Raw genomic sequence first — 20,662 nt, forward strand, 5'->3', positions numbered from 1 at the left:
AGATATATCTAAGGTGGTCAGGGTGTGGGTCACCAGTTCTGTGCAGTGTGGGGAGTCTATAGCATATTATAAAGATGTAAGGGTGATCTGGAATTGGTCTACTTATTCCACAATGGATGGTAAATGGTGTGAAGTTAATCTTGGATGTGTCACATTGATTATTGTAGTTTGTGCTAACTGTAAGTGGTTAATGAAAAGTTTTTTTAACAAGCATTTGCTATGCAATAGGTCTCGCATTAGGAAAGTTTGAGCTATTGGTATTGTAAATGACACATTTTTTATTTATGTGTTGGTTTTGAAAATAGCGAAATTAATAGCTTTGTCATTTACAATGCCAATAGTTTTAACTTTCGCAAATGTGACACCTATAGCATTTGTAATGCAATATGTGTTGTATTTACGTAACTTATATGTATTTAAATTACAAATAACAATGGCTTTAATTTTTTTTTAATAATTAATATTTCAATAAAAGCTATTGTATTTTATAATGGCAATAGGTTAAACTTTTGTAAATAACTTGTGAAGATTATGTTCAGTGCATTTTATTTGGCGAAAATCCAAGTACAGAAGTGAAATATTAACATCTTTTTGTGACATTTGTAATAAAGCTTGAAACATTGAGAGAACATATTTGAACCAGTTGTTGAATGGTTGTGGTGCCCCCGAGTGATGCTGTGGTGGGGCGATAGAGAGAGTGAGGGCGATAGAGAGAGTGAGGGCAATAGAGAGAGTGAGGGCAATAGAGAGAGTGAGGGCAATAGAGAGAGTGAGGGCAATAGAGAGAGTGAGGGCGATAGAAAGAGGGCGATAGAAAGAGGGCGATAGAAAGAGGGCGATGGAGAGAGAGAGGGAGCGCGAGAGAGGGAGGGAGGGCGATAGATAGAGGGAGGTCGATAGATAGAAGGAGGGCGATAGATAGAAGGAGGGCGAGAGATAGGTAGAAGGAGGGCGAGAGATAGGTAGAAGGAGGGCGAGAGATAGGTAGAGGGAGGGCGAGAGATAGGTAGAGGGAGGGCGAGAGATAGGTAGAGGGAGGGCGAGAGATAGGTAGAGGGAGGGCGAGAGATAGGTAGAGGGAGGGCGAGAGATAGGTAGAGGGAGGGCGAGAGATAGATATAGATAGAGTGAGGGCGACAGAGAGTGAGGTGGCCGTGGTGGTGGCGGACATGGTGGTATCAACATTTGATAAATTTTTCCAGCCCCGAAATTTCTACAAAAACTTGTAAAGGAAACAAATCCAATTTGCCCAGAGTGGATTCATTGTATAAAGTAATGATCTGTTTTCATTTGGAACTAGGTTCACCACCTTTCGGAGGGGGCGTTTACACAGTGACGACCAGAGGTGTACTTTACTTTGTGCTTCTTTGTTGCGTGTTTAAAACGTTAGGGGTTGAGAATGCTTTCCACTGGTGTGACTAAAATTCTTCTTTGGCAGGTTAAATTAGGACCTGGCTGGTAAAGCCAGGTGTGCCCCATAAACCCAGAGGCGGAAGCCTCCAGCCCCCCAGTAATCAATAACGCTGAAAGAGTGTGTACTTTAATGAGGCTGACGAGAGCTAACCTTACAATCCAAGCACTCCACTCAGGTGGGGGTGCGTGAGCCTGAGACTGCACCTGTGCAGCCCCCGAAGCTAAAGCAAGTGAAACCAACGGCTGCCAGGGAGGGGGAGGGAAGACCACCCAGGGTCTGCAGTCAGCAGCTTGTGCCACTGCCCCGAGCCTGGCGCGCGCCCCATAGCCTCTGCCCAGCACCGCCGCCTCCCAGGCTGCCAGTGACGTCAGGGGCCGTGCGTGGAGAACCACCCCACGCGTGCTAGTTAAAAAGAAGAAGCAAAAAAAGAAGAAGCAAAAAAAGAAGGACTGAAAGAACATGAGAGAGGAGGAGGTAGACCCGCGGAGAGGAGCCAGTGGCACCAGCAGCGCACACACCTCCCTCTGCTAACAGTGGCACAACCCAAGACCAGCCTTCTGCAAAGCAGCATCACACAGACCTGCCATCTGGTACTAGCATCACCCAGATCACCAGCATCACCCTAGACGTTGTGTCTGCCAGCAGCATCCGCGTAGATCTGCCTTGTGCAGGCAGACTCAGCATCAAATATCCCATTGTCACTAGCACAAGACCTGGTATCTACCTAGGCACCGGCACTGTTACTGTACCTGCCCTGTGCCAGCAGCATCTTCAAAAACAGACTTACCCTCTTTCAGCAGGCACACGTCACACCGACCTACCCTGTGCCAGACAAACCACCCCGTGCAGCACCCACACCTGCCTTCTGCTGGCAGCACCAGGAGAGCGACCTGGTACACTTCTGAGATCTGCCAAGGCCAGCACCCTGTGCCTGCATCAGCACCCGAACCTGCCTTGTGCCCTCCACAGCGTTCGTTCTGCCCTCCCCCGTGCCCTGCGTCCTGGGAGCTGAGTGACTGCAGAGCCAGGACCTGCCGTCGGCACCGCTGACCCCGTGCCACTCCTCGGAGTACCCGCAAAGCTCAGCCCGGGAATGCGGCCCCACTAGTTGGCACTGCTGCGTCTGGCAGTGATGTTCCTGCAGTGCGAGGCCAAGTTCGGAAACAGGAGCGAGTCCCGAGGGAGGAGACGGGGTCTGAATGGAGGACCACCGCACTGGAGGAGCCGGCGCAGGGAGCATGCTGGCACAGAGGACTGCCGCTGGCTCTATCCCCGGTTCTCCTGCTGCTCCCGCACCGAGAGCCGCCAGGGGCTCCTACTGCACCAGGAGCCCAAGGTAGGCACCGCCATGGGGGACAGGACACAGTGCCACCTGTGCCAGGAGGGACCATGAGGGGGCCAGTGCGTACTGCATGCCAGGGAGGGTGCATGGGAGAGTGGGTGACCTGTAGAGGCTTATTGAATGTCTGCGAAGGTGTTCTACAGACTAGTTTGATGGTGATTGCAAAGAACCAGAAAGAACCATTATTTAACTATGAATAAATATAAATAAAGGAATATAATTGTGTATAGAACTGAACAGGAGTGCGGACAGGGGGCACAAGTAAATCAAGGGATAGTGGAAAGGAAACAACTACATCAAGCGATAGGGACTATGAAGAAATTGTGATGACCGATCACGTGGGATACTGACGACGAAGAAAGAATAGACAGGACACGAAGAAATAATGTTGAAGTATAATGACTAATGAGCGAAGGGATGGGTACCATGGAGGAGGAATGGCTACTATATGAAGGAATGGCGAACACAAGTACAGGATACCCATTGACTGAAGGTGCGGTGAAAATGAATAACTAGTGACTGCAACATAAAGGAATTGGTTAAACGAAGAAGGGATGCTCACAGAATAAGCAGATGGTTAACATGAAGAAATAGTGGACGCCTGATGAATACAAATGTGCAACTACTACAGGAAAATAACGAAATAAATAACAAAAAAGAGACAGCAGCCACCGCAGTGAACACGGAAGACAGCGAAACAGAAAGCAGCTCAGTAACCGGGTTGTGACTGAGAGGGCTGCCCGCGCATGCGCGCTATTTGTTATGAAGAGGGAGCCCCCGCGCCAAAGCGAAGTGCGGCAGCTGAAGTCCCTGGTCCCAGAAGGGGGCCCGGGTGAAGACCAGCGGATAGCACTGCGGGGCTCCCATCCAGAGAATGACCCGCTGGCTGCCGAGGGAGGGGGAGGGGGAGGGGGGGGGTTGAGCACGTGCGTTTGTGTGCTGCGTCTGCGAGTGTCTGTCTGTGTGTGTCTTTGTGTGCGTGTGTGTGTCTGTGTGTATGTTATCCACTTCCTGGCAATGTAGGACAGAAGATGTGCATGGCGTGTGGGTGAACGTGCGCGCTCACATGGGAGAACCGCCTGCGCACGCCCATCCCTTGTCTCACATTCCCAGGAAGTAAGTAACAAAAGATGCTTCGCTTGACGCAGTGCTTCGCGCTGCTTACACCAGCTCGCCCTAAAATATGATAGAAAGAGGATATGGCCGAAAGAGGACCCTCAACTGTGCCCAGAGCAAGGTCTTGCCAGGCTAAAGACAGAACAAACAATTACAATGAGCAATTACAGACCAATTTCGCTCCTTCCTTACCCGGCAAAGCTACTCGAGGAACAGGTTGCAAAACTTCTTTGTGCCTTCATTGAAGGAACTAAATTCTTGGACCCCATCAGGCAGGCTTCAGACCATCACACTCCACCGAAGTAGGCATTGGGAGTGTAGCAGATTATCTGAAAGAGGGTGCGGATAGGGGGTGCACACAAGCCCTGGTCTTAGACCTATCTACGGCATTCGATACTGTGGATCACCAATTAGCGGATAGAATGGAAGCGGCAGGCTTGAGGGATAAGGAACTGGAATGGATGCTATCATTTTAAGGGGAACGCACCCAATCTGTTAGGATGGCTCCTTTTGCCTCAGCCTGGGTCAATAACACATGTGGTGTCCCACGAGGTTTATCTCCCCCCCCCACCCCCCCACCCCCACCTGTTCAACATTTACATCAGCCCCTTGATTCATGCTCTACAATCCAGGGGAGTGAAGGTATACAATTACGCTGATATGCAGCTGACCTTTACAATTCACGAGACAGAGGAGTCTAAGGATTTCTTCCAACGTACAATGCTATTCATTAAAGACTGGATGAGTCATAACTATCTCAAATTAAACTCTGATAAAACTGAGATAGTCTTTTCCAATAATAGACTTGATCAGTGGACGTCAGCATACTGGCCAGCTGCACTGGGCCTTCCACCTACCCCTACAATTTCAGTAAAAAGTTTAGGAATTAAAATGGATGCCAAGCTATCTATGCATGAACAGATCAACCTGGTTACCTCCTCTTGCATTTACTGCAAGAGGACTTTTCGGAAAATTAAGATTTTTTTTCCAGGGAGGCAAGTACGGTGGTCATGCTTGCTTTGATCATGTCCAGGCTAGATTATGCTAACGCCATCTACTTAGGGCTCTCGGCATATCAGACCCATAGGCTGCAGTTAATACAAAAACCAAGCAGCCAGGCTGGTCCTCCAGCAACCACGACACTACCACATGTAACCACTTCTGAAGCAATTACATTGGCTTGCGTGACCCAGCGGTCCAGGTTTAAGACTGGTTGCATGATCTTTAACGCCCTCTGTGATAAGGGCCCTAAATTCATTTCTGCAAAGATCTCTAGGTATCCACCCAAACAGAATCTCAGATCGGCCTCGATGTCTATGTGGACGATTCCAAGATTCAAGCGCACAAGAACGGGTGGCTCCCGTTTCTCCATCCTTGGTCCCACTGTATGGAATTCCCTGCCAATAGACAGACTTACTCCTGAGTACACCAACTTCAGGACAAAACTGAAAACATGGCTGAACACCCAAGCCTATTGCTAGTAGCTCTCAGGAAGTCTCTCCCTCCCCTTCAGCGCCAAGAGACCTTTTGGTATACGTGTGCTTAACACATTTCCCAAACAAACACACACTTTGGAGAAGGGTGCAGATAGTAGGTCAATATGTTACACAGCGCACCAAGTCACAAACTTGTCCCAGCGGAAAGCATATATGGTCTTTGTCGATGAACACTTGGCTGCCAAGATGACATCACAAACCCAGAGGAAGATCGAATACCCTCAACTGTCGTCACTCAATCTCCACGTATGAAGATGGAGAGTGCACAGGTTCAGGTGCAGAACTCAAACACATTGCTTCGACAGTTGATCCTCCCGAAGCTGCAGCCGGATCGGAGGATATACTACTGAATCCCAAACTCTCCTTCCTCAGTCCGTGGTCACCACAATGACTTGTGCTCCGTCAGTTTTGATCTTCAGAATCCGGAGGATGAGGGGTATCAAAAGAAAGGCGGTTTACATATAGTCTAGGCAGAATGAGTGATCGAGAACCGCTTTTCAACCTCAAGGTTCTCCCCAGTCCTGAAAGAGGCCTTCTGCCACCTCCAGATGCAGTTGCTGCTTGTGGTGCACGAGGCATTGACGGCTGGGTTTGCCCGCCCTAATGTTTAGGGAACCGCTCATTTCAGCCATGTGAGAGTCAGAGAGACATGAACACCACCGCCCTGTTTCTTGCAGTACCACATGGTGGTGTCCATGAACACACATGGGATCAACTTACCTTTCATGAAGGGCAGGAAAGCTTTCAATGTCAAGTGAATCGCTCTCAACTCCAAAAAAATTGATGTGGAGCCGAGTCTTCGGTGGAGACCAGAGGCCTCTGATCTCCACCTCTGACTGATGTACATCCCATCCTAGAAGCGATGCATCTGTCACCAGTCTGCCCTGGGTGGGGAAAGGAGAGGGGTCTGCCACAGACCCAATCACAGCTCAGTAGCCACCATTGCAGACATGAACTGAAAAATGTCCTTGGTGCAGCTTCCACTAGGATTTCAGATCCCACTGCAGAGCCCCGCATGTGCAACCTGTCCTGTTTCAATAGCAGGATGCAGTAGGTCTCACTAAGACCCCAGACCAAGGCTGAAACATCGGGATCATAGTTCGAATGACCTGACCTCTATGCTCCGTTGGGAAAGCATGAACTGCACAATGTACAGCCTGGCTCCAATGAAAGGAATCATATGAGAAGGAGTCGGGTGTGATTTTGGGACGTTGATAGTGAATCCCAGTGAATGCAGGTTGCCCGCCTTGGTCTGGAGGACAACTGCCCATAGCAAGCCAGCTTTCAGCAGCCAGTCGTCGAGGAGCGGGAAGATTGGAACCACAAACCTCCTAAGGTGTGCTTCAACCCCCACCATCACTGTCGTAAACACCCAAGGGGCACAGATTAGGCTAAAGGGGAGCACTGAAAATTGAAATTGCTCCTTGCCCATCGTGAACCGCAGGTAGTACCGATGGGCCTTGCGGACGGGGAAGAATTGGCAAAAGGAATTATCTTTCTTCCTTCTCCTGTGCTCCTTTGTACTTTTTCGTTGAATTTGCGCTTCCACGTAACTTTTCATTATTGCAGGAAAATGAGCCAGGGAGGGTAGAGAGGGAAATAATGAAAAGTTATTTGGAAGAATAAATCCAACTACAAAGTACAAAGGGACAATTCTTCCTAACAAAAGTCCACAAAAACCACTGGAAAAACACGGTGGATAAGTTACTTACCAGTAATCCTAGTTCTCTTCCAGGGGTATCCTCATCAAAGTCACAAGGGCAAGTTCACGATCCTAGCCTGAGCCTCAGGTTTCAAGGCTGTCAGGCGCAACCATGACTACCTTCTCGCTGTCACTCCATGCGCATAGTCATGCGCTGGAAGGGTAGCTCCATCTGCCGCAACGCTTATGATCTGATTGGAGACCTGGCTGCCCTCCAAAAGAATCTCCTCAAAATCTTTACGGTCCTCTTGAGGGAGCTTCTCAATTAACCTTTGAAGAGAATCCCATAGGGATCTGTCGTACCTCCCCAGAAGGGCTTCCGCATTAGAGACCTTGAGAAAAGAGGCTGAGGTGTTGCAGACTCTTCTTCCCCACGAATCTTGTATTTTGCTTTCCTTATCCGGAGGCACTGTGGATGAGGAAGCTACAGCACTGGATTTCTTTGCCGCCGCAATGATCACAGAGTCTGGTGGTGGGTCAAACCCGAGGAAGAGTGGATCCTCCTCTGGCGAGCGATACTTTAAGAACCCTTGCTGGGGCGGCCTTTATAGTCGCTGGAGTAAGGAAGACCTCATTCACTGGATCTATGATTCCAGGTACCAACGGCAGCGGAGGCTTGGGCGCTGTTCTGTGATGCAAGGTTTCAAAAATCACAGAAGTCTTGACCTGTGGAGTAGTCATTGGAACTCCCAGTTTCTAAGCACCCCTGCCCACAATGTCTTGAAACATGAAAATGTCGTCTATAGTGTAGGAGCCTGGATACCGGACTATGGTTACCCCCAACTTTTTTGCCTAGTGTTTGCTGGTTTTTCGACTTAGTTGACCTGGGACCCTGCTATTCAGGGCCCCAGGCCTACTGCTCTCTCTAAAATGGATTCCATGTACCTTAGGTGCATTTACCAATTGGTACTGGGCCACCTTATCAGACCCTGTAACTCAGGGCATAGGTGTACCCAGGGCCTACCAGGGGCTGCAGCATGTATTATGCCACCCCTGGCTGGCCATCTAAATCTGACACAACTGGCTGCACGACGGCTGGGGCAAAGTGGTGTAATCACCCTTTGCTGTAGATATAGTATACCTATATCTAACCCTAAAATGGACACATGTATTCCTATCAGTCACTCCTATGGCAGGCCTTAACAATCCTGAAGGCAAAGTGCTTGGAATTATGTGAGATGGTGCTCTGGCATGAGCTGAGCCCGTCTGCAGCTTGCGGAACCAAGTCCTAATAGCTGTTCTATGATAACGCGTACCATATACTCTTAAGTGCATTATAATCCTCGCGGTTATTTGCTATCTTTGGTATCGCTTTATCAAAACATGTCGAGTAAGGTGTCATACGAATTGGAATACTAACCCCTCGCCAATTCTGGCGACTGGGTTAGCATTCCACCCTTCTAGAGGGACACAACATGTATGTAACTGTGAACCCCGGTTAAAGTTAACTCGAGCCTCAGCATCACAAAATGGATGCTGCCACCACAGACACAAGTCTAACCTCCTGCTGCTGGGAGTCCTTCCAGCGAGGAGAGCTTGGACAAAGAGTTTCCTGTCGGGGGCGGTGCTAGCACCGACCCAGACAGGGTTTTGTGTATCCTAGGTAGGCAGGGCTGAATAGGAAGGTGACTGCAATTGGCACCCCGGTGCTCACTATGCATCTGCCAGTTTGAACCAGTTCCAGGGGCACACAAGCCCCTGAGCTGGGGAAAGTCCGGCATGGGAGAGGAGTGTAACCACCCCCCTTCCTGGTCCCACCCATGGGCAGGACCTAGTCCCATACCAGCCCCTTTCTTTAGTATAAAGGTGGGAGAGGGGACCCTTCCAAATTAGATCATCTTTGAATCCTGAAACTACTTTCTACGAAAGGAACTCAAGACTTCTTCCTAAGATTTCTCCCTTGTGACTAAGGAGTAGTCACCCTGCATCTGCGGGCACCAACTAAGAACACTGCGGTTTGCTGCACGTCCTTCCTCAGGAATCCGACCGACCAGCACGACGAGACCCGGCTTCCCTGGCACCTCTGACCTCTACCTACATCATCAGCCCAGCTGAGATCCGTGGGTGCGACGAGACCGAGGGACCGGCCATCTTCAGAACTGCACGACACTTATCCAGCACGACTGCCGAGGGATCCTCGAGTGAGTGCTTTGGGGTTTGAGAAGCCCTAACCCTGAGCAGCTCCTGCACCGAAGTCCAGCCCCCCCAGCATCCACGAGATCTGCGTGGGGCCCTTCTGCTCTTTGCTGCTCACCGCGTTGTCCGGCTACTTACCCGCTGGCTTGTAGCCCTCTTGACGACGCACAACAACGACAACACCGCTGGTCTGGTTGCTCCAGACTGGCCCTTGCTCCCCTCCAACAGAGGAGCACCCCGGACCCTCCTGGTCCACTCCAAACGCCATTTTGAGTCCACCGCGTGGGTTTGCATTTGCCAAGACTTGTTGCCCCAATCCTGGGTCCAGCGACGTCAACAGCAGATACCATCGTGAGACAGCTCGCACCTCCATCCTGGTCGCCGACAACGCCTCCTGGTCCGAGAGACTGCAGAGCCCAGCGTCGCCCACTCACCTGGTCGAGGTGACTTCGTCCGGTGCCATACTGGTGCCCATCTAATCACTGGCTAGTGATTCAGAACTTGGTCCCCTCTGCTTACAGGTATCCATCTTCACCGATCCAGGCTTGGGTCGCATCGAACTTCATCACTGGTCGCCTGCTAGCAACTTCTTCTTTCAGGCTCCATAGACTGCAACAAGGATTCCCGACGTCTTTTCAGACCTATGCAGCCGCAGCCCCTGGGCTAGGTAACCTCAGCATTTCGGTGCTCCAGCATAGCTTAACTATCCAAGGGTCCAGATCCTTTTTCGTTTCAGCTCTGCCTAGTCGGATTCGTCCGATAACACTAACTTTACGAAATCTAGCATCCATAGACTTTGTCCCGCGTGAGAGTGCACACTCTGCACCCGATCTCCCTAGGCCTCCTGCTCGTAATCTGAAGGTTCAGTAGTCCAGTCCTAGCGATCCTAAAGCCTATTAGATTAGTACTTACCTGCTAGTAATTTCGCATTCCACTTTTAGAGTATATGGTTTTTCGTGCCCCTCGGGCATTTGTGTAAATTGTGCGACTTTCAGAATTTCTTTAAGAGCTTTGTATTGTGCTTAGCGCCCTGTCCTCATAAAGAGTCCAGGGCTGTTGTGTTCTAAATAAATATACTTTTATTTTCATAACAACTTGTGTGGTGTCCTTTCACTTGGTGTTCAAGGGATATATGTGATGGTATAACAGCTGGCTTAACACGCCCTCTAGAGTTTAGCCTAAAGACTGCTCTTGTCCATGCTACTAGGATAGCTGGTCTAAAGGTTGACTTACAACCAATCATCAATAAGGGTCGTTTGGTATGATACACAGTGATCACTAGAATAGTGAGCACTACATATCAGGCCAACTTCTCACATATAGGGGATACTCTTGATGGGGAGTGTCCGCCAGAGTCGGAGAATTATCCCTGTGAGAACGGGTCGTAGATTAAGTAGTCAGATCTGCAAGCCCGTCTCCTAGATCTCGATCTCCGCCTACTGGAGCGAACTCGGGAGCGCGATCTTTCCCTGGGTCGGGAGACTGGTTGATCTAATTGAGCTTGCAACCTGGCTGCTGTCTCCTTGTCTGGAGCCCAGTGATGCAGAGGCTTACACCATCTTGGTGATAGCCTGATGGAAGGAGACTTCTGGGTGCACGCTCTCACTGGTGAACGTGCCGGAGGAGGCAAATCCGCTTGCCCATGCTACGAACGAGCAGGAGAATGTCTGGACCTCTCACTATCCGAGGAGTAGAGGATCACATCTGAACATCGTCCACGGTGAGACCGGGAGCCCGAACAGGATGATGACAAACTCACCGGAGACCCCACTCTACGTCTGGAGTTAGACCTTGTGCGAATTCTGGAAGCACGCCTGTCCGATACGCTTTTCCTCTTGGCCGGAGGACTCCTATGCACTGAGGAATGTTCCACCTCCGCAGCTGAAGCCGATCTTGGGGACCTCTGCTGTGGTGTGAAGGCATGAGCCTGATCGGAGGGCTGACTCGCTGTTTCCTGAGCAGTCTGCCCCGAAGGTGACCTCCCCATAGATCTTGGAGGAGAGACTTTCCTCGAAGATATGTCTTGACGTCGACCCACGCTGCTGCGACGGGGACCCTCTCGACGCCAAACGTTGTTGACCAGGCGTCGACAGAGGCTGCTTTGACGTCTAACGTCGATGCTGTGACGTCAACGGGGATCTCCTCAACGTCTACCGTTGATGGTGTGACGGAGGATGCCTCGACGTCGAACGCCGATGACTAGGCGTCAACAGAGGATGCCTCGACGTCGAACGCCGATGACCTGGCGTCGACGGAGGAAGCCACGACGTCCAAGATTGGTGATGATGCTTCGACGCCGGCTGTCTTGACGTCGAGCTCCTATGCTCCAACTGAGACCTTTCTCTCAACGCTGCACGCCCCGTAGACTGCAGCAGAGGTACCTTACTTCGACGCTGAAGTCTTCATCGTCTTAGCCGTCGTCGAAGGCCTCTTCGACGCAGATCCCGACGCCGAAGGAGAGTAAGTCGGGAATTTTTTTTTTAATTTTTGGAAAACCTTTATTGTCAAAAAGGGCAAAACAAATACGGGCCTACAACCTACCGGCCGGCCACAAAGACAGTTAAGGCAAAATTGCAAATAGACAGATCTCGGCAGTATCACAGTACAAATAGCAAACAATTCAAATTACACTGAGCCCAAGGGGACTGCCGGGAAACAGGAGGTATGAAGGTTTATTTTAAAAGTTTTTTATCTTCTATAAAGAATAGTACCAAAGGAGGATCAGGGACCAGATGACCATCGGGAAACAGGAGCGGGCAACATCATCAGCAGTAGAAAAGCAATCAATAGCATAGGCAATATAGCGGCACGAAGCAATCCAAAAGGACAAGGAACCAAGAAACATTCCACGTGCAGATCGTCACCCCCCCTCCACCTCACCACCCCACTGATCCAAAGAAAAAGAGAAGTAAAAGCAAGAACACAGAGGAAGAAGAAAAATAAGGCCCATAGAACTAAGATCAACAAAAGCCCCCCCCCATCCCCCCACCCTACACGCATGCAGAGGCTACGGCCTACCCCCCCCCTTGCAGTGTGTCTGTCGCCCACAAAAGAGTACCCGAAATTAAGTGAGTAAGAAAGGAAGAAAAGAAAAGGAGAATCACAAATGAACCGAGAGGGCCAATTCCAGATGCTCCCGGTCAACCCAGCCACCCATATACCCCCGCCCCAACTATCGCCAGCAAAGCAGCAATTAGGAAATACAAGTACAGAAGGGGAGAGTCAAATCATATTGTTCGTCTGGTTAATACAGTCAACACATGTAGTCCCAACCTAAATCCCGCCAGTCAAAAAACAGTACCACAGAGAAAACCGCCTAACCCTGGCCCGATCTCGGATGCCCCCCGAACACACCCCTCGAGGAAGGCCAACCCCCTCTGAAACAAAGAGACAAAATGGACGCCAAGAGGAAGGGGGAGACTCGTAGAAACAAAATGGACGGTGCCAAATACCCAAAAGTCCGTTGACCTCAGCAAGAGGAGCCTCCGAAGTGTTCTGATAATACAAGCTCCATAGTGAAAAGATCGGAGGCCTTAGTGAAGGAGCTGTCAGGGGGGCCAGAAGTCGCTGAGCCGATAGTCCTGTCGATGACAATGGTAGCAGATACAAAGAGTCTGTCCCCGGAGGGGGAAACAAAGTATCACAGGCAGAGCTGGTAAACGGCCGTCTACAGGCGCCAATCCCATAATCATCGGACTCTTCGTTACTGGGAACACCTAGAAACATAGTAGCCCTCTCAGGCATTGGCATGGGGCTGTGCATTCTTTGCTGGGAACCGACCCTCCGCTCCCGACCCAAAGCGAAAGCAGCTTCATCGAGCTTCTCGCCTATCCTGCGGGAGCCATGACGCAGAGCCGATCGCAGATCACGGAGGGCAGCCAGGATATCTCCACAGGACAGTGCAGGTTGCGATCCCTCATTATCAAAATCACAAGAGGGTGCGGTCAGATCGGCCCCCAGCCCGGATATGGTACCGCAGTCCAAGGGGGAGGGCGGGCGATCTCCCCCATACTGCGATACAGCGGACATGTCCCTTCAGCCGACAATCCAATGGTAAAGGCAGGGGCGGGTGAGGCACACAGAAGCAACTGCCCTAGCCTCTGTTGCTGCCAAGACCAGCTATAATCGAGTGTCGTCAGCAAGGAGCCGCCATCGGCTCAGATAATTAATCAGAGCAAACGAGCAGTCAGCCGATGTCAGGCAAGCCCCGCAATGGGGTCTACATAGCACGCACCCCACACCAAACAAAGGATCTGACCATGCAGTACGATCTTCCCTGCAAGCGCGATGTAATCTCGACGCGGTGCAGTCCACGGCTACCAGTGTACTCCGGTCCGTGTATCACTCAGAAGGCAAACTTTCCCAGGCTCCAGGTGTCGCGCAGGCAGCTCGGCCGTCTCCGCTCCCTCGAGGTCCGGCAGCGAGCGGCGGTACACAAAGGGGTCCAAGGCTGCAGGACAGCTTCTGAGTTATCTCCGAGCTCCGGACGAGCAGAGATTCCGGAGGAACATGGGCAAAGTCAGCACGAATTCCCGTTCTGATCGCCGACAAAATGAAACAGGATTCCAGGCAGGATAGCAATGCGGGGCTCAAGGGCTGGCGGAGCCGGGAGCCTACACGTCCGCTCCGGTCTCCATCTTGGCTCCTCCCCCAAGTCGGGACTTTTCTTGACGTCGATCGCGTCCTGTGCTTCTTCTGCCTCTTAGGAGACCTACCTCTCTGAGAGACCATAAATACGAATTCTCTACCTATCCTTGAGTTCTCTTTGATAAATTCTTGCAGTATTCACAAGAACTCGCAGAATGAGAATCAGGGAGGCAGAGGATACACACAGGATGTGTGTCAGTCTTGGCCTTCTTCCCACAGGAAGGGCAGTTGTCAAAGAGAGAAGGCATTTTTGGCAGACAAAAATACTTTTTTCCGATGCAAAAAAGGTAGCACTAACACTATGCCCAAAAGACCTTGAGTGAAAGTAAAAATTGTAGAAATTCTCAAGTATTTTTTGACAGAAAGTCAAAAAAAAAAAAGGGAGCTGTTGAACCAGGGTCCTGACTGAAGGAGCCGGAAACAACAACTGACCTAACTGTCACCACTGAGGCATGATGGGAAGCCAGGGGTCATGGTTGCCTTAAAGGCACAGTGCCAGTTTTTGTTGAAAATGGTTTCATTTTCTATGCTATTGCTGTTCAACGCAGCCTGTGGCTAACAATGTATATTTATTAGCAAATTTCAGGATTTATGAGTGTTTTGCTCATTAAAACACAATGTTCAAGGGCTATTTGACCTAATGTGTTTTTTGTTTCCTTGCCAATTACAGTGTATGTATGAGTATTTACATTGTTTAGAAATAGATTCTATAAAACCTGCAGGAGACGCCATTTTAGCCATGTCTTATCTGTTTTTAAGGTTAAAATCCCACCCTCATTAATATATGCTGCCGAGGTGGTGGACATGAATCATTGGCATATGTTTGATAAGGCAGAAGGACGAATTATTCGCCAAATCTGTAATTTAAATTCTCTGGCTGCCCCACATGTTTTGCGCCTCGAATTTGGATTAGTCTCGTCCTTTATTCTAGCCCAGGCAGCAGTCCTTAGGTGGGGTAACTCTTCTTGGGGAAAGAGGGTACTCTTAGGGCTGCTCTGAGAACAGAAATCTTTTGCAATCTAAAAGCACAATCCACGTTTTTTAGGTCCTTTGTACATGCAATTGACAGTTTTGGTCTTAGTTTCACTCCCGCTTCTCCAATGCCTAAATCTGGTTTGAAACAGTTCTTAAAAGAAATGTAGATCTCCTATTAGTTTAGCCAGAGACATTGCTTTAAGTAAATCCAGGCCCAGTAACTTGGCGGTCAGTGGGAGTACATTGGGGAATAAACCACAGCCTTATTTAACTTGGAAAATATCCCTCATGGGATTAGAAGGCTGATACTCCTACTGAGATTTAATCTGCTGCCTTTAAGAGACGTCGCCGGTATCTGGGATAAAACACCTAGAGAGAAGAGAATCTGAACTGTGCCAGTTGCAAATCCAAGATCTTAATCAGGTCTTATTTGTATGTTCAAAACTGCAAAGTGCCAGGCGAGTGTTTTTAAAATCAGTATTTATCAAATGTAATATTAATTCTGCTCAGGATACACATTCGCTGGTTGTGTCACCCCCGAATGAAATGGTTTGTTTTAAGATATACCAATTTTTTAAAACATTTGTGCCTATTTATTAGAATTTGGTCTAACAGTAGTACTCTGGTTTCGATTTAATATCAACTGGTTGGCCTCTTAATTGTTTCATGTATTCATTGCATCATTTGCACATTACTTAGTATGTATACAAGAAATTTTATTGGCAGGTTATGTGATTGTTTTACGTATTATAGCCTTATTTGCACATTTCACATTATGTTTGATGATATGTTATAGTAATGTATAAGGAAGGAGTTTTGTACTGTATGCAATGTTGGTCTTTAAATTGTTAGTGTGTTTTTGTGGACCTCCGGAGTTCCAAAACAAAATAAATAAATTGAATTAAATTACATTGTTTAGCCTCCGTTTTGGGGCTGCATTGGTGTGGGAAAAAATTATATATGTGCATACATATATGTGGAGCGATTTATATGCGATTTACATATATAATTGTATATTATTTCCAGGGTCCCCGCAAGTTGGCGGGAATATTCAGTGCTTATGACTATTGATGAGGATCCCCTGGAAGAGAAACCCATGATTTTTTGAGATGCAAACAAAAAATAAGCGTAAACGCTAACATTCACAGGTTTTTATAATTTTGGAAAAATTGGAAACACCGTGGAAAAATTTAATTCTCCACAAATAGAAACAGAAAACAGGAACGCCAAAATAGCTTTACGCAAATGGTGTATTCTACTCTGTTCTGTTTGGTTCTCTCTTTAGGGTCGGTCTCCTTAGTTTCTCTGGGTTAGAGTTCTTTTTCAATATTTGCGTACTGTAATGGATGGGATATGTCCTCATCTGATTTCAGTAGCGAGTTCTCCCTCAGGGACATTTCCTAAAACATTCTAGGTTCCGATTATCCTGGAAACGGTCAGCTGCAAGTGGTAATGAGATAAGACAGCAGCTGCTCTGATCTCATGCGGCATAATAGACCCACAGCTGTCATTTTACTTGGTGTGTGGATTTAATATAACAGTATTCCATTAACACCTGAAACACAGCTTCATGTTTGATGAAGGATGATAAAGTAAAACAATTTTTTTTAAAACAATGTCTGTTTCAATCAAGGTAGTGAAGTATGAAAGTTGTCTGTTACCAAACAATATTCTTATTTAACTCTAGCAGGCTAAGAGACAGTTGGGATTTGCAACCACAAAGAGAAGCCATATACCTTTCCATTGATATTATCATACAGGCTGATGTGTGGCCAAGTGGAGGTTCCAGTCTGAGTGTAACTGGAAATCTTTGCAAGCAGCGGTTTCCATTCAGCACAATGTGTGAGCCGATCAAATTCATCCAACGCTTCCTCAGACCACTCATCACCTTAAAAAAAAGTTAAAAAAAAGCTTATTTAGACCTTTACACACAGTCACAAGCAGTATCGACATTCAGTTCGAAATAAAAATGTACAATTAACTTGAAGTATTAACCCTAAAGTTTTCTGTACCAGCAGGGTCTGATGGACAAACCTGCATTGCCAAGATTTGTCAAAACAGCAACTTACTTAAGCTGAGTACTAGTATTTCTGATACATATTTGATCATCTGAATCATACAGACACCAGAAACAGGTAGCCCAATGTCTACTCAGAAAAACAATATCCACAGCAGATGGGAAGAGTTACAAGTGGTGAGATGGAGAGACAGTCTTTGGTGATAAGGACTATGATGAATCCGTGGTGGGGCACAAAGCAGTCTTCAAATGGATTGGGCTCCTTAAAATTAATTACTTCAAGAACAACTCCCATAGCCATAAAGCATATCCAGTAAGAAGGATAGACATAATTTAGCTCGTTTTTCGTCAATGGAAATTTTACATCAACATTGAACTGTGGATAAGCTGTGTTGAGGATCCCGGAGACGTTTTTTCTTTCCCCGAAGTACACATACATATAGGAGGCACATTACATTATCTGAAATGATTGCAAGTATAAACTTTTAATTTAATACTGTAGCAATTAAGGAGAACCCAGCTTGTAAGTCTCCTTACTAGAAAGGAAGCCATTTGGATATTTCTAAAATAAATAAAAATGAGCACCTCAATTTACCAACAAATGTAAATCTGTTTATGTTCCCATTTACCTAAATCAGGGAAAGATTCACTCACAGTGCCTATTTTGAAAAAAAGGGTGACACATTGAATCCATGTTATTAATCCCTTTCATCAATTGATTTTTTTCCTGTAAAAGCAGCTGGGAGGATTTTAATGTCCAGAATGAAAAGCTGTTTCTCTATAATCCTAGATATCCTACAAGGGAAATCACCATTCTTTGCTTTAATATTAAAAAAAATTGCCAGCCTATATTGATCAGTTTTGTTAAATTTCTTAAAAAAATAGCCAAGTTCAAATTTAAAAAGTCACTATTAAAGAACTGGGATACCTAAAACTTTGATAAGCGTTTTTAATAGTATGGTAATGTGATCCGGTACCCTCACCTGACCCCCGTTGTCGGCACCATACCGGGTTTCACCATTTTCCGAACACAGACACTGAAGCGTCCGTAGCGATCAAAACTCCACCCCTCTGTCCTTCCAGGATCCAATCCCCTTCGCGGATGAACCAGAAGGACACCCGGCTGACCCCGGAAGTCCTACCCTTCACCAGGATTTGAAAGCAGGAAGCGCCGAATACCAGGAGAAGACTGTCGGGAGAGTGAAGGCGTGGCAGGAGATCCAAACCGAAGGAACAGCGGAACGAGAGACTGAGATGGGCGAGGAAGAGGAGGAGTAAAGCGAGGAGTAGTGGTGTCCAAAGGAGGTGGCTGGGGAGTGGCCGCAACACTCGGAGAGTTGCAGCAGAGCCAGTGAGTACCCACTACCAGAGAGCAGACACTGAAAACACAATAGGTGCACTGTATATAGTATTTATCACTGAAGGTTCATGCTGTTCTCTATAAGTATTGTATAGCACACCCTTGGAAGTATCTCACTACCCTTTACCCTTCCCCAGGTTTTCACTTACCACCAGGTCCCCAACACTATTTCCCACCCTGGCGTCGATAACCCCCTTTCCTTCTTTCTTCCCGTTCTGTCGATACCCCTTCCTTCCTCACCATCTCGCTTTACATCCCTCGCTTCCCGGGTTTCGGTAAGCGGTGCTCCGAATTCATAGTCCGATAGGACAAACGGCTCCTTCCTTTTGTTTTCCCACACGCCCTCCGAGGACTATCGGAGGTACAACACTACGGAGACTCCGAGGATCAACCCACTTGGTGTCCAGACCCGTTCCCCGAAAGAAGACCCGGAGACCTACCCGTTGGAGCCAGATTGTTTTGGGTTTCTTTATCCTGCCCCTTTGAATGTACTGTCACTAATAAATACTTAAGCCATTGCACACCTTATACGGCCTCCACGCCTGGTTTTCCGGCCCGCACTACCCCCACGATCACAGGTGGTGTCAGAAGTGGGATTAGCCGGAAGCATAGAGGCAGCGTTTAAAAAAATGGCAGAAACACAGGAACAATTGGGAAGAATGATGGAAAGGTTTCTCAAAGTGGCGGAGGACGACCGGGGACAGCTACAGGATGTACTAAAAGGCCAAGGGGAGGCACATGACTTGGCGCTAGGGAAACTCACCGACGTTATGGGACAACAAAGACCAGTCACTTCATCTTCCATTGGTAGTATTACAGAAATACGTACAGGGGGAAGACCCTGACTATTTCTTCACCAATTTTGAGCGGATGGCCCTGGCCGCCTCCTGGCCTGTGGCATGACGGGGCCAGTACCTGGGCCCATTACTGACAGGGGATCTACAGTCCGCCTACCAACAAGCGAATATACAAGGAAACACCCCCTATGAAGAAATCAAGAGGTGCATCCTCGAGCGTTTAGGCACGGACGACGAAACAGAGTAAAACTACGACAAGCAAACGAGGGGCCCCAGGAAACCCCCAGGGCTTTATCGTTTCATATTAAAGACTTAAACCGATGACTCAGACCCGCCAATTCCTCAAAAGAAGAGATCTTAGGTAAAATCTACCTGGAACAATTCCTGGCCTCCTTACACCCTCCCACACAGAGGTGGGTAAGACAGTATGCTCATCTCACTCGTAACAGTGCGGTTGATATCGCTAGTGCGTTCAGTCGAGCCCAGGAACTTCAGAGAGGAAAAGAAGACCATGCACCTCAGCCAGGCACCCCAACCGGTCCCCGACCTCATCGTGGCCCCATACCCCGGAAATCGGAACCTATCCCTCTCTTGCCAACCCCGGTCATTGTCAGACCCCCTAATCCTGGACCACAGTGTTACAACTGCAGGGTTTACGGGCACATAGCCAGAATGTGCCCTCAAAGGGAAGAGCCAATGGAGGTGGGGATAGCCCGGAACTATGTATGTGCAACCCCCGAGACAACTCCCCCACCATATTGCTGTTCAGTGAGTGTTGATGGACAGACTGTATGGGCTTTAGCTGACACAGGGTGTAGGCAGAGCGTGCTCCGACCCCAAGACATAGATACACCAGTTGGCCCCCTCACCGGCACTGTCGCTATACAGTGTGTCCATGGTGACACCAAAAGGTACCCGACCGCTAAAGTACACATTCAACATCCCACAGACCCCGGAACTGATTTAATGGTAGGCCTTGTTCCCAGGCTACCAGAGCAGATAATCCTCGGAAGCGATTACTCTGGCCTTCCTAGTCTCCTCAAGGACACAACCAACTCTATCCCGCTGGTGGGCTGAGGCACCTTTTTCCCAAGAGAACCCCCCCAGGGCTCAACGACAAAAGAACGTAAGACCCGTAGTCAAAAAAGAAAAGAGAAACAGTATGTCACGGTCTGCCCTGTCAGGACCAAAGAACACCCCTGGGAGACGGACAGAGAATTCAGAACCTCCCAGAGAGAAGACCACGTAGTGCACAAAGCTTGGGGAATAGCCCTGGAAAACGAGGATCCCTTACATGTAGGTCCCTACTTTTTCAAAAAGAACGGCTTCCTATACCGAAAAGGCAGACCTAACCAATTACCCAGTTATTGATTCCGGGCCCCTTTCGAGATAAAATCCTGTGTCTAGCTCATAGTCACTTGCTAGGGGGACACTTTAGTGACGAAAAAAACGAACAGGCCATATTGGAAAAATTCTACTGGCCTGGGGTCTACCAACAGGTACAGGCCTACTACCGTGAAAGCTCTGTCTGCCAGAGAAATAGCAGATATCGTCCCCTGAAAGTACCCCTTAAGGCCCGCCTGTCATCGATATTCCTTTTAGCAGAGTAGGTATGGATATCATATGACCCCTACTGCACTCCCGGAGCGGGTGTCGATAT

The sequence above is a fragment of the Lissotriton vulgaris genome, unplaced genomic scaffold (assembly GCF_964263255.1).
Source record: "Lissotriton vulgaris unplaced genomic scaffold, aLisVul1.2 SCAFFOLD_1642, whole genome shotgun sequence".
NCBI lineage: Eukaryota > Metazoa > Chordata > Amphibia > Caudata > Salamandridae > Lissotriton > Lissotriton vulgaris.